General features: G+C 37.9%; 1 protein-coding gene across 2 annotated transcripts in view; it reads right to left on the reverse strand.

Annotated features, from left to right (window-relative positions):
• Window positions 1-12,155, reverse strand: part of GABBR2 (gamma-aminobutyric acid type B receptor subunit 2) — a 490,383-nt gene that overhangs the window by 442,569 nt on the left and 35,659 nt on the right. The gene's annotated exons all lie outside the window — the stretch shown is intronic.

The following is a 12,155-nucleotide window of genomic DNA, read 5'->3' on the forward strand; positions in this document are numbered from 1 at the left end:
CTGCCACGTGAAGTTTTGCAGGATGTAAGATTGACTGGAATATTCTGTCACACAGTCAGATAAATAAAATTTCAGTAATGTAAAAAAAAATCAAATTTTTGCCTTGCAGAAAATTATGTTTTCTATGTTTATGGAGGGAGATGTTTTCCCTGTAAAAATGGATTTTTTAAAATTCTGCTCTGAATCCAGAGAGAGGAAAAACTGTCTAAAGTATAATTTTTCTGTTCACCCTCCTCTCATCAAGAATGTTTTTATTTAGTTATTTTTTTTCTTATTATGGTTAGCTCCTGTTCTCACTGTCACTCGTTACCTTATTCACTGTATAAAATAGGGGCCTGGGGGGTTCCCCCTTTAGTGCTGTTGCAGTTTATAACTCCCCAAATAATTCAATATGTCGTAAATGTATCAAGACTTGTCTCCTTCCTGTCAACAATAGCAGCTCTTTATGCCCAGTTGTTGTCTTTCCTACAAAAATCTTCATACTTCCATGCATTATGTTATAGAAAAATGTCTATGCACAAAAATACACTCTCTCAAATGCTTCCTTTAAATCTGTGCTAATAGGACACTTACAAATCCTTGTGCACCTGTCAATCTGTTTAACCTCTTTTCTTACACTAATTGCTTGTACTTTTCTACCACATTGGCTGCATGCCACTGTTATCATACATCTTGTACCAAAAGAACAAGATTTCTGAGATAGGAACATTTTTTGCTTACTAAAGTTACATCATATGATAATATACTCTTTTCAGGAGCCTTCTTGTTATCATAACATAAAAAAAATAAGCATTTTGGACACCAGGTCCTAAACTGTTTTCTAATTACAAGCAGAGCTGACGCTCTCTCTATGACAAGCCATATTTCATTTAAACCCCAGGTCTGATCTGGTCACTCATGACAAATACCTTTTGAAAGGAAACCAACATCCATTAAAGTTGAATTGAAAGAAAAAGAAAGCAAAACTGAAAATATGCTTCCATTTTTTATTAAAATGACAGCTGTTGTAAATGTCAAACTGGACAAAGGACTACAAAGAGAGTCAAGAGGTTATAAGCAGTTATACATGATATTCTGCTCAAATACAATGTATACATAGAAGCTTACATGTGACTTACAAAACTTGTGCTAGGATGCATCTATTGTTTTCTTAATATCCTTAAAAAATATTATGTGTACTGTACGGAATTAAGATGGGTTCTGCAGTCACTCTTTTTCTAATCACCTTTGCTTTAAACATACAATTTTTAAAATAATATCAACATTACATCAGACAACTAAAAATAGATGCTGAAAGTAGCAGTGAAGCAAATCCCTCATATCATCTTCAATACCTTTGTGGACAATAAGCAATATATCTTGTGGAAAATATGGAAGGCATTTGGCATGCACAGAGAGCTCACAGATCTCCCCTGTGCTGTCTTCCCTGCCAACAGCAATGCAAGAGGTGGAGGTTGCAGATACTTGTCTTGTGAGTCTGCAGCCAAAAAGCAAAGATGAAACTAGCCCACAATCACCTTCCCTGTTACCTTCCTTCCGCAACTTAATCAAGTGTGAACTTTAACTTGTTTGAGGAAAATAGGCCTTGCATCTTAAAGACTTTTTTAAAGATTAAAATAAAGAAGACTCATGCATTGATTTCTCAGATCTATGTAGTACTGCTTATGCTGGCATGACTTCTTGAAAGTATATCCCATTTTTTGCGGAACTTGTAAGAACAGCGTTATTTTAGAAAATATCTCACCATATTTCTCAAATATTTCTCAAACACTATGACATGATGCAATTAGCCTGTAATGTAATTAGATGTAATTAGACCATAAGAGGGAAGATATTACTCTCTTCTACTTGGCACTATATCTGGAATATTCTGTCTAGCTTTGGGTCTCCAGCAAAAGTCCAGTTACCAGGATGGTCAGCAGCCCAGAGCATACAGCCCAGCAGGCAGGGGCTGAGCGAGCTGGGCTTGTTTAGCTTTCAGGAGTGCAGGCTGAGTGGCAACTTGAGAAGGAGCTACCAAGACACCAGTCCTGGCAGATGGCAGATGTAAAATACTAGTACAGGTTGCTCAGAGAGGTGGTAGATGCCCCATCCCTGGAAACACTCAAGCCCAGGCTGGACGGGGCTCTGAGAACCTGATCTAGTTGAAGATGTCCCTGCTCATTGCAGGAGGTTGGACTAGATGAGCTTTGAAGGTCCCCTCCAACTCAAACTATTCTATGATTCTATGACATAACGGCAGGCAATAGCTATGAACCACAGCCTGGGAGATCCACTGGACGTGACCAGTAATGTATTCATTAAAGCAGCACTGGGGCTGATGGCCTGGCGAGGGTGTAGAGTCTCCACCCTGGAGGCTTTTGAGGTTTGGTTAATCATGTCTGACCCACTGTACTGAGGGCAAAAGTGCTGCTTGAAGCAGAAAGTTAGAGTAGATGACCTTCAGAGGTGCCTTCAAGCCAACATGTCTACGATCCTCATGAAGTATACACATAACTCTTCAGAGCTCATACAGTCATAATTTAAAACAGACTCCTACATAACAGTTAAGTGTGCTATAAACACCTATTTGCAAATACCTGCGTATATTACAAATATGTTCAGAAAGCTGGTGAAAAAGTCTCCTGACGTATTTCTGCTTTACGGATTTTTTAGTACTTTCCATTCATAACTGTCGGTTCAACTGTTTTACAGTAGTCAGTTGAGCTTTTGTTTGAAATTTTTGTCTAATAGCACAAGGTAGGGAGAAACCGGAGAGAATAATTTTTAAAACCATAAAAAGTGCTGTAGACCTGGACTGGCAGTTAACACCTCTAATAAAAATGTACCTCACCTTTGACCAGCCCTAAAGATGTACTTTGAAAAATGAGCATTGTCATGGAATCATAGAATGGTTTGGATTGGAAGGGACCTTTAAAGACCATCTAGTCCAACCCTCTGCAATGAGCAGGGACATCTTCAACTAGATCAGGTTGCTCAGAGCCCCATCCAGCCTGGCCTGGAATCTACTTTAATAACTCCGTTTAAAATTAAAATGGAATAAAATTGTTCTGAACTGGAACTAGAGTTATACACCTCCTCACATTGATCCTCATTCAGAAAGAATTAAAACATAGCTTTCAATGGTAGTAATTTCTCTGAAGACTGATTCAGAGATTTGCGTAAGCGAGTCTACACAGACACTTAAAGCCAGTTCTCATTTGTGTTTTCTACCCCGAGCTGCTTTAATTTTCATTCTTCTTTTTAAAGGTGTGTGTGTGGGAGGCATGTATGATATTCCAGTCGCATTGTGGCTTTGCCATCTACATGCTATTCATATTTTTAAAAAACAACAAAACAACACACTAGCATAAATCCAAATGGTATACATTCACCATTGATAAAAAAGGCTTGAAAAAATAAAAAGTATGTGCACTGTCTCTGGAGAAGCAGGGAAAGGTCCATCATTTTCACATATATTATCCTTGTGCTACTCCCTGAAACAAAGGTACACATCATAAGTACACAATAAAAACCTTCATGCCAGCAGTACTAAAAGTTGAAGAAAGTATATCTCAGAACCCTCTCTTTTTAGTATTTATAATTTCCCTTACTCCTCCTGAACTTGATGCTCCTTTTCCAGATCTCTTAGCCTTTCTATGAATTACTTGGGCATCCAGGATACCCAGGGGTTTTCATGTAATAGAACATCTAAAGGAGTGCTGATAATACACATGACAATACTCATCTTAGGGGGAGAAGGAAAGAATCTGCTCTTCTTGGGAGATCCAGCAAGGTCACCATTTCAAGGGATCTGAAGGAAACCATATCCACACCTGATGGAAACTTTTTTATAACTTTTGTATTTGTTTTTTTTCTTTGCAGCACCATGGCATTTGAAATTCAGAAAAGAAATGTTCAGGGAGCTGACTGTTCTATGAAAAGCACAGGTTTGCCCAGAGAACTGGGCAAAAAGTGGGGCCAGGAGATGGAGCTGATCCTGTGTGTATCCGGCGGCTCAGAACTGTTGCAAGCTGTCAGTAATGACGATGTAATGGAGGCTTCCTGCCTTACTGAGAATCATTACCATGGATACAGAAAATATCTCAATTCAAGGTTTTGGGCTTTTTTTCTTTTTGGCCAGTAAAGTGCTTGCTGTGCTTCACTGCTGAAATCACAGAAAGTTCTAAAACCATGCTGCACTGCAGCTGCCAGATATAATGATGGAGTCTGATGCATAGCAGTTCATCTGGAAACTGCCAAGCGACAAACAAGGGAAAAAATCAGTGCTACATTTGCAGATATACGATTGCATATTGCATGCAAATGGTTGCTTTTCCATACATGTCTATATATTCATTTTTCAAATATTGCAATTTAACCTAAATGATTTCAATGACAAGCTTGACATTCTCTTGCTTGTCAGGCAGCAACACCTTTCAACACTTGCTGGTAGTGTGCACTAATTAAGACTTTGAAAAACTGTTTATATATTAAATATGTAATACGTAACTAATATATATGTAATTTTTCTAGTTCTCTTCTGTAATGATCTGAAGCCTTATCTCCCCAAGACCCAACTTTGCCAGTGCCAAACAACAATCAGCTCTTCTGTGTGTGCATCTGTGTATATATATTGTAGGAAAAACACCAACGGGAACACTTTTTTATTGCATACATCACTTCAGAAATGCAAAACGAGATATCCATTTGGATGATACAGCAGATGGAGTACAAGCCACTTAATGCTACATTTTATCACAGTGTAATTTTTTTTCCCTAAATTAATCTGATGGGCAGTTGTAGTACGGAACAGGAATGCAGTAAATTATCCCACCTCTATCTTACAGATAATGGAGCAAATCATTGCCCATTGTAAATGAGTTTTAATTTGTTACAGCAGAGGAAGACAATTACAGGTCAACCGGTCAATAGAGTAATTTGAGCAACTAAAACTAGTTGACCTTTCTGGTGTTCCAGGACCAGAATCGATCCCCTGCTAAGCACCAGCAGATGTCCAGAGAAGAGCAGTTATGCTTCCCGGTGAAAAGCTATTTTGTTTTCAGGATTGTTATGTATGTAAAGAAAGAAGATGCAAGCAAGCCTTTATTAAAGAAACCCAGTCCAACAACAAAGGGGCAAGTAAAGTGGTTGCTGCTTGGGGTTCGTCTTAACTGAGTCCATCTGTGACTCACACACTGTTCGGGCTCTTCCTTGGCCTGCATTGTCCACCTCCACCAGAGCTACCCAGAATCAGCCGTCATAGCCCACTGCATGTTAGAAACAGCATGTGCCAGTATCAAAGTACAAGAATAGAAACGGTGGAAAAGAACATCATAATCGAAAATATAAAAGCAGCAAAACATAGCGGGGGGAAAACATGAAGTCGAGAAGATGAATATATTATAGGAAAAAGAGAAATGCACTTTGCAACAGTGACAAAAGAAATGTAAAACAAAACCTGAGGATGGGGAAGAATTAATGAAAATCTCTTAAGCGTGGCTAAATAGTTTTCTCTTACATTTGTGGATTCAAAACAGGAGATCTGGAAGACAACCATACAGTAATAGTTCTACTGGTCAATGCCCCAAAGCCAAGAAACAAAAAAACCCCTTTACTTCTGTCCTCATATATTAAAAGACAGGATCTTATTCAGCCCACTATTAGTCTGCTTTTATTCTGTTCAAACTTCTTTTTGCCAGCATGAGAAAGGAGTAACACCAGTGAATTAGAGGAAGCATTTACAGAGGAACACTAACGCTATCCCAAATAAATGCCTATTTTTTCCCTTAATATTCTTAAGGCATATGGTCTTCAATATCAGCAAACCACTTTACTGACCAGCTTAAATATGAATTTTCTGGAATCTTTATGTAGTATATTGAATACAGAATGGCAGTGCATGGTAGTATGTACTTGCATCTTAGGTTGCCCAAAAAGTGTTTCATGCGAAGAAAAGATTCATTTTTGGAGGTGACTTTTTGGAAACCTACACTTACTAATAATCTAGATGTTTTCTTCTTTAAGCATGCTGCATTTTTTTTAATGTGAGATGAAGATACTCTGCCATTTGGGCCAATGGTATTTTGTTAATTTGGTTGTTTAATATTTTTTAAAGTCAAGCAGAGCAGGTTCCCTAAAATAACTTGTTTAAAAAGAATTTGTATTCAACAGTGCTCATAAATAAACAGAGCTTAAAAAAAATCCACTCATTAGTGGTGAGTGGGAAGCCACTAATTCCCTGTTGTAGGTCCTAAGCCAACAATTCCTGCTAGTTTTAAGCTTTCATTTTTAAAGCTATTAAGATTAATCCTTTTGAAGCAAATAAAGCATTTCAAATGAATGTAGGAAAACAAAAAAAGGGAGTTCGCAATTCTGCGAAGAGCTTATGCACTACTCACAGTTTTACCAATAAATTAAAGTTTCTGATCAATTTTGCTGTTATGCACTTGAAGATATCCAAAGAAAAAACTAATTATCAATACTCCTATTATTCCTTAGACACACACACTTGATGTGTGTAGAGCACAAGATCAGTTAGGAAAGAGGCAAAGAAATTAAGTTCTTGTATTTGAACCTCTTAGCTCTGATGGATGACCTACAAGCTAGTATTAAGTCCTTGTTTACACTTAGCCATCCATGTAAGAGGCTCATCTGGCTATATGCACTTTTGGCAAACTCTTCCCAGGCAGATAACTGGATTTTCCAGAAGGAAGTGTTAACCAAACATTTGTGATCTGCAGGCGATACTTACCAGGGCAAAAGTCCAAAAAGTTTTGCTTCCCAGAATGATGCATTAGCTTAAATTTATGCTAAAAATTCTTGCTACCATTGACTTTATAAGGTGTTGTGACCAAAATTATTGCTGCATGTTGAATCCTCTGCAGAGTGCTCACAGACATTAATCTCACTAATTCCTCTTGTGCATGCATAAGACTTTACACAGTGTAGCCCAAAAAAGCCTATCTGTATTAAATTAAATTTGTAAAGCAAATGTCCAGGATAAAATGACCAAGCTTAATATACCTTACATCTGGTCTTAATAATAAAAGACAGAAGTAGGCTAGAACATAAACTTAACCCATTCTATGGTTAGCAAATGAGGCTTTTGGGGAAAAAAGTACTGTCAAGTTTGTAAGCATGTATATGTATATACCTAGACAAATACACACAGATGAAGTGCTTGCTCTGAAAATTGGCTACTCAAGAATTATGCAGGCAGTTCATGTTGTAAATGCTTTAATTAAAAACTTTTGCCACACAGCTAGCAACTGGAGAATCTGTTTCAGGTCTTCACTTTAAGAAAATTCAGAAATATTGCAACTGAGAAGCATTATGGCATTACATACAGTCTTTGTTCTCTAACTTCATTTTCTTTGCACATATGAGCCATCTGCTTGGAGGAAAATGGGAAAATGCCATTTTTAATAAACATACAATGCCTGTGGCAAATTAAGATTGTATTTGACAATCCTACAAAACTACAGAGGAGGCAAGTTTGTTAATGCTGATTATCTTCCAGATCTTCAATAGATTTTCAACAGCCATTAAAATAGGCATCTTCAAAGAACTTGTCAAGGGAAAACTAAAATACGGTTATGTGGAACAAATTCCTTCATACAAATCCTCTTTTTACATGGCTTCCTATCCAAGATCATCAGTCTTTCAGCAAGAAGAGGAGAATGTTTTGGATCATCACATTTCCTATTGCATTTGCAATGATTACTGTTTAATTTTGTGACAGTATTCTCTTAATTGTCAAACATTACATGGCATTTTGCACTTCTTATTGCCTGAGCAAACACACTAAATTTTGTATTTCAAATCATCCATCTTGAAAGCAAAATGGTACACAGACTTTAACAGACTGTGCAAATACAAAATTATACCTGAATCCGGTAACATATAATGAAATTGTTATTAATGGATCAATTTTAAAAAATCAGCACAAAGTTTGCTATAGTTGCTAAATAACTTGTGCCTTAAGAAAAGGGCATAGGACACAATGAATCTGTGAGGTTTCATTATGCTACCTTGTCTGCCAAAACCACTCTTCGATCTTCAACCAAAACCTTTGATCTAGGTTTCATTATAATTTCCACTTTATAAAAGAATTTGTCTTTCTTACCCATTCATAAAAATTAAGGTTGCATTAAACTGAAATAGCAGGATGAGAAAAATGTTGAAAACCAGCTCTAGATCCACATCATCTGCATGTCTGGACTTAGATCTCTGCAATCCAGCCAGCAATCAGCAAACAACTACTGAACAGCACCCTATGGAAAGGAAAAGTCCTGCTCACGGTGCACTTTGCTTGCACTGGAATTGCTCCCAAAACAGCAGAGACCAACTGGGGAAAAGATTTCCCTTTGGCAAAAAGCTTGACTGAAAACACTTCCATTTTAAAACCACAGTGAACTACTCAGAAAATATTCTCAGGTCAAAATCAAAAGCTACATTCTCAAAAAAAGACATCCTGGACATTCCTGAAATAGAAAGATAATGGACAAGTTTTTTGTTGCTGGCAGATGAATCGGTGCAAGAGCACAGCACTGCAACCTGCTGATGCAATTGCTTCTCCAGCAGCTCAGTGAGCTTACACTTCTGATGCCAAAAGACCTGGGTTCAGTCTCCAAAAAGGACCTGAAGGAAGCTGGGCAAGGAAACTACCAAGGAGAACCCTTCTGCTGCATCCCGGGGCAGGAGTAGCCATTAAGTGTTCCCAGAAAGATTTTAACCTTTAAGAGGGCATGATGATACAGACACTTTCAGACGGTGCTGATACTGTCAGATTCACCTTCTGTTTTCCAGAGTTTTTGGTGGGGACAATATGTCCTTTCTGAAAATGAAGTGATTATCCATGTCCTTCCTGTTCTCCTTCTATCCGCTCATCCCCAAGTGACTGAGAAACTAGTAGTAAAAAAAAAAAAAACTGGTAAATAAAGTAAAAGTGGTAAATAAACTCCGATTTTGGCTCTCTAATATCTGTCTTCAAAATTATAATGTTTTGAGTACCCGCTTCAAACTACAGCACTACATCAGCATGCAAAAGGAAACCTAGTTTTCATCAAAAATGGAATCATAACCACCTTCATGCTCTCTTTTTGTATAAGCTCACATGCAGAAAGAAAAAACACTCTAAACCAGTTCCTTAAAGACACTTTAAGGTCTGAAGCCATCTCTGACACTATTACTTTATATTACTATTATTTTATTTTATAATAAGTACTACAATATAGTATATACTATATACCATGCTACTATTATATACTCTGATATATCAACATATTAGTTAGAAGACAGTACACCAATAAGTGCATTATAAATGACAAAAAAAAGTTCATGAGAGCAATACAGCAAACACCTCTGCATAAACCTCTGGCTGCCATATCTAATTTCTGCCCATTACTTTAGTCTTATGGGCAGACAAACAATTCGACCTTCTGAGCAGCTATCTGGCAACTCTCTGCATATTTCATTTGCATAACACTTTCCATTATAAAAGCCATTTCTTTGTAGATGTAATACTCTAAAAGTGATGTAAAGTTCATCCCTGAAGAAGTGTCCTTTGTTGTGTAGATCTGTATATAAAAATTGATATAGATAAAGCAAATCTATGAAGATCAGATTATAAAAAATAATCTACTGTTTCACACCAAAAAAAAAAAAGAAAACAACAACAACAAAAATCAAACAAACCAAAACAAAAAAAACACCTTGAGCTTGGGGCTTCAGTTCCTCCATCATTGGCTACTGCAACATAAGAATCACACTCATGCCATGCACCAGTCTACATAAACATAAACCTTCAGCAGGATGCAAACAACTACTTCTTTCAGTGAGGCAAGAGGCAAGGCATAGATGACTTCTTTTTTTCTTTCTTGCTGGTTTCAGGAGGTTTTTGTTTTGCTTTGTTTTAACCAGTGTTTCTCACTGCCCATTCCTCAATAACACCACAGGGTCACATGCTACCTTAAGTCCAAGGCACTACAAAGTTCTGTTCAGGAGCAGCAATCCAAAGCAACCCCTCGAATATGGTCTGGATGGGACAGAGTATTCATTAGCTACATGGACAGAGAAGGAAGGTCTCCATTTCTTCTGTTCTGCCAGTGATTTGGGGCCGAGAAGGAACAAAGGTTCAGGAAAGGAGGCCCTGGCCTGAGGTGTTTTTACACAGCTAAGAACAGTGAGATGGACTGTGGGCAACTGACATTTGTGGAGCATCATATGATAGACTAAGAAATGGGAACATGTAGGAAGAAATATACAAAACAAGAGTAAATTACATCTAAATACTTGCCCTAGGCCCTAAAGTGGGATTATCACTCTTCTCCAGCCCCCCCACCTCTGCTAGCTCATAGCTTGGGCTTTTCTGGACAGAAACAGAGCCTTTGTCTTTGGGTTTGAGGAGTTGGGAGTTTGCTACTTGCAGCTGGGAAGCAAGAACAGTGATTGCTACATTTGCAGTCAGACCATATTTTCTATGTGAGTATTGTATTGTTCTGGTCCTTTTCTCCACAGAGAACAAGGAAAAATCCATCTAGCAGGACTTTTCTACTTGACAAAAGGTTTTGCTCATGATTCCTAAAAAGATCTAAAACCTCTCTACAGGGGCAAATAAATGCAACAGGCACTGCTTGAAAGACACGTGGAATTTGCAGGCATCAGATAGCAGCAAAGATGTACAGGATAAGTGCATGTGTCTATTCAAAACTTGGGAACAGAGCTGCATGCAACACAAATCAGAGTAAATGCAGAGAATCTCAGAAGAAATTAAGTGGGAAGGAAAGAGAGTAGAGATAAAAGCATTTATATGTATTTACATAGATTAAGCTGGGCAAATTGACAGCAAGCCAATATGCGCTTATGGAAGTGGCTGGCAACAACTGATTACAGGAAGAGGAGGGGAGGAAAATAAGAAATTTGCAAGTGCTTCTAGGATATATGCATCCATATAACAAGATGGAACAGCTGAAGAGAACAAAGTGATTTTGCAGAGCCACAAAGAAAATCTCTTTAGTAGAACATCACTTGTTTCGCCCCAGGGAGAACAGAAGTTAGATTACACATAAACACTCTATCCTATGCAATAGGGAGAATATAGCACTAAAGAAACTGAAAACTGACTTCAGCTCTATGGAACATATAAGCCATTTTTTTAACATAAGTTTCTCACACATAAACCTAAAATATACTAATTTTTTTTTTTTTTTCAGTCCTCATTATTGTTAAAAATGCTTTATTTAAGACCTGCTTTGCATGGAGATTTGACCTACTCTTCTGAATAAACAAGCTTCTGCTTATGGACTAAAGTGGCTTGAAACCCATTCTTGTACCTTTCCCAAGTGGACACAGTCAGAAAGGGACCATCCCAACATGCTGCAAGAAGCAGAGCTAAGGGATACTGTAAGATCAGAAACAGGCAACAGAGAAACAAAGAATTATTTATTACCTCCTATCCTGAGACTGGCATCATCATTTTTTTGGTCTATGTTCTGCCTTCTTGCTGTGTGACAATCTGCCTCTGCTGTGACTTGGCTACTTGGACAGGTCACTTCTCAGCCCATACCCTCTGATGTTGTTGTTATCAGCCTTCTCCAGATACCTAGGAATAACATCTCTACACAGATCTATCAGAACTATTTCCAAACAACATGGTGAAACACTTCTTCAGGTTCTTGCAAATCATAAGACCCTTGGCATGGCTCTTCCTTGACTGGCGCGCTTAAGCAGAAACTTACATTAAAAAGTTCAGAAGATATAATTGATTTATACATCCTCTATTCTGGCTAACTTTTCCAGGTCTACCCAGGTATGTCTAAGAGGTCCCCGTTCTTGCAAAGCAGCCTCTTAACAGTACTCCAGACCTTTTTCTTTCTTAGGGGAAATCCCCTAAGTCATGACAGCCCTTTGTAATCAAGTTTTTGTCTTAACTTTGTACCTCCCTGTGGTGTTTCTTTTAACACCACTGCAGGAATGCACAAGAACTGGGTTTGTGTTCATCTCCAGAGGCAGCAGTCCAGACTCATATTAACCTGCATCAGCCACTGCAAGGGTTACACACTTACTTACTTAGCGCATTTTTTTTCTCAGAAACAACACTTGTATGAAAGAAATAATAAAAAATAATAATGCTATAGATTATTAGGATATAACACTGAAAAAAAAGAACAAAC

Source organism: Patagioenas fasciata, chromosome 2 (genome assembly GCF_037038585.1).
Source record: "Patagioenas fasciata isolate bPatFas1 chromosome 2, bPatFas1.hap1, whole genome shotgun sequence".
NCBI lineage: Eukaryota > Metazoa > Chordata > Aves > Columbiformes > Columbidae > Patagioenas > Patagioenas fasciata.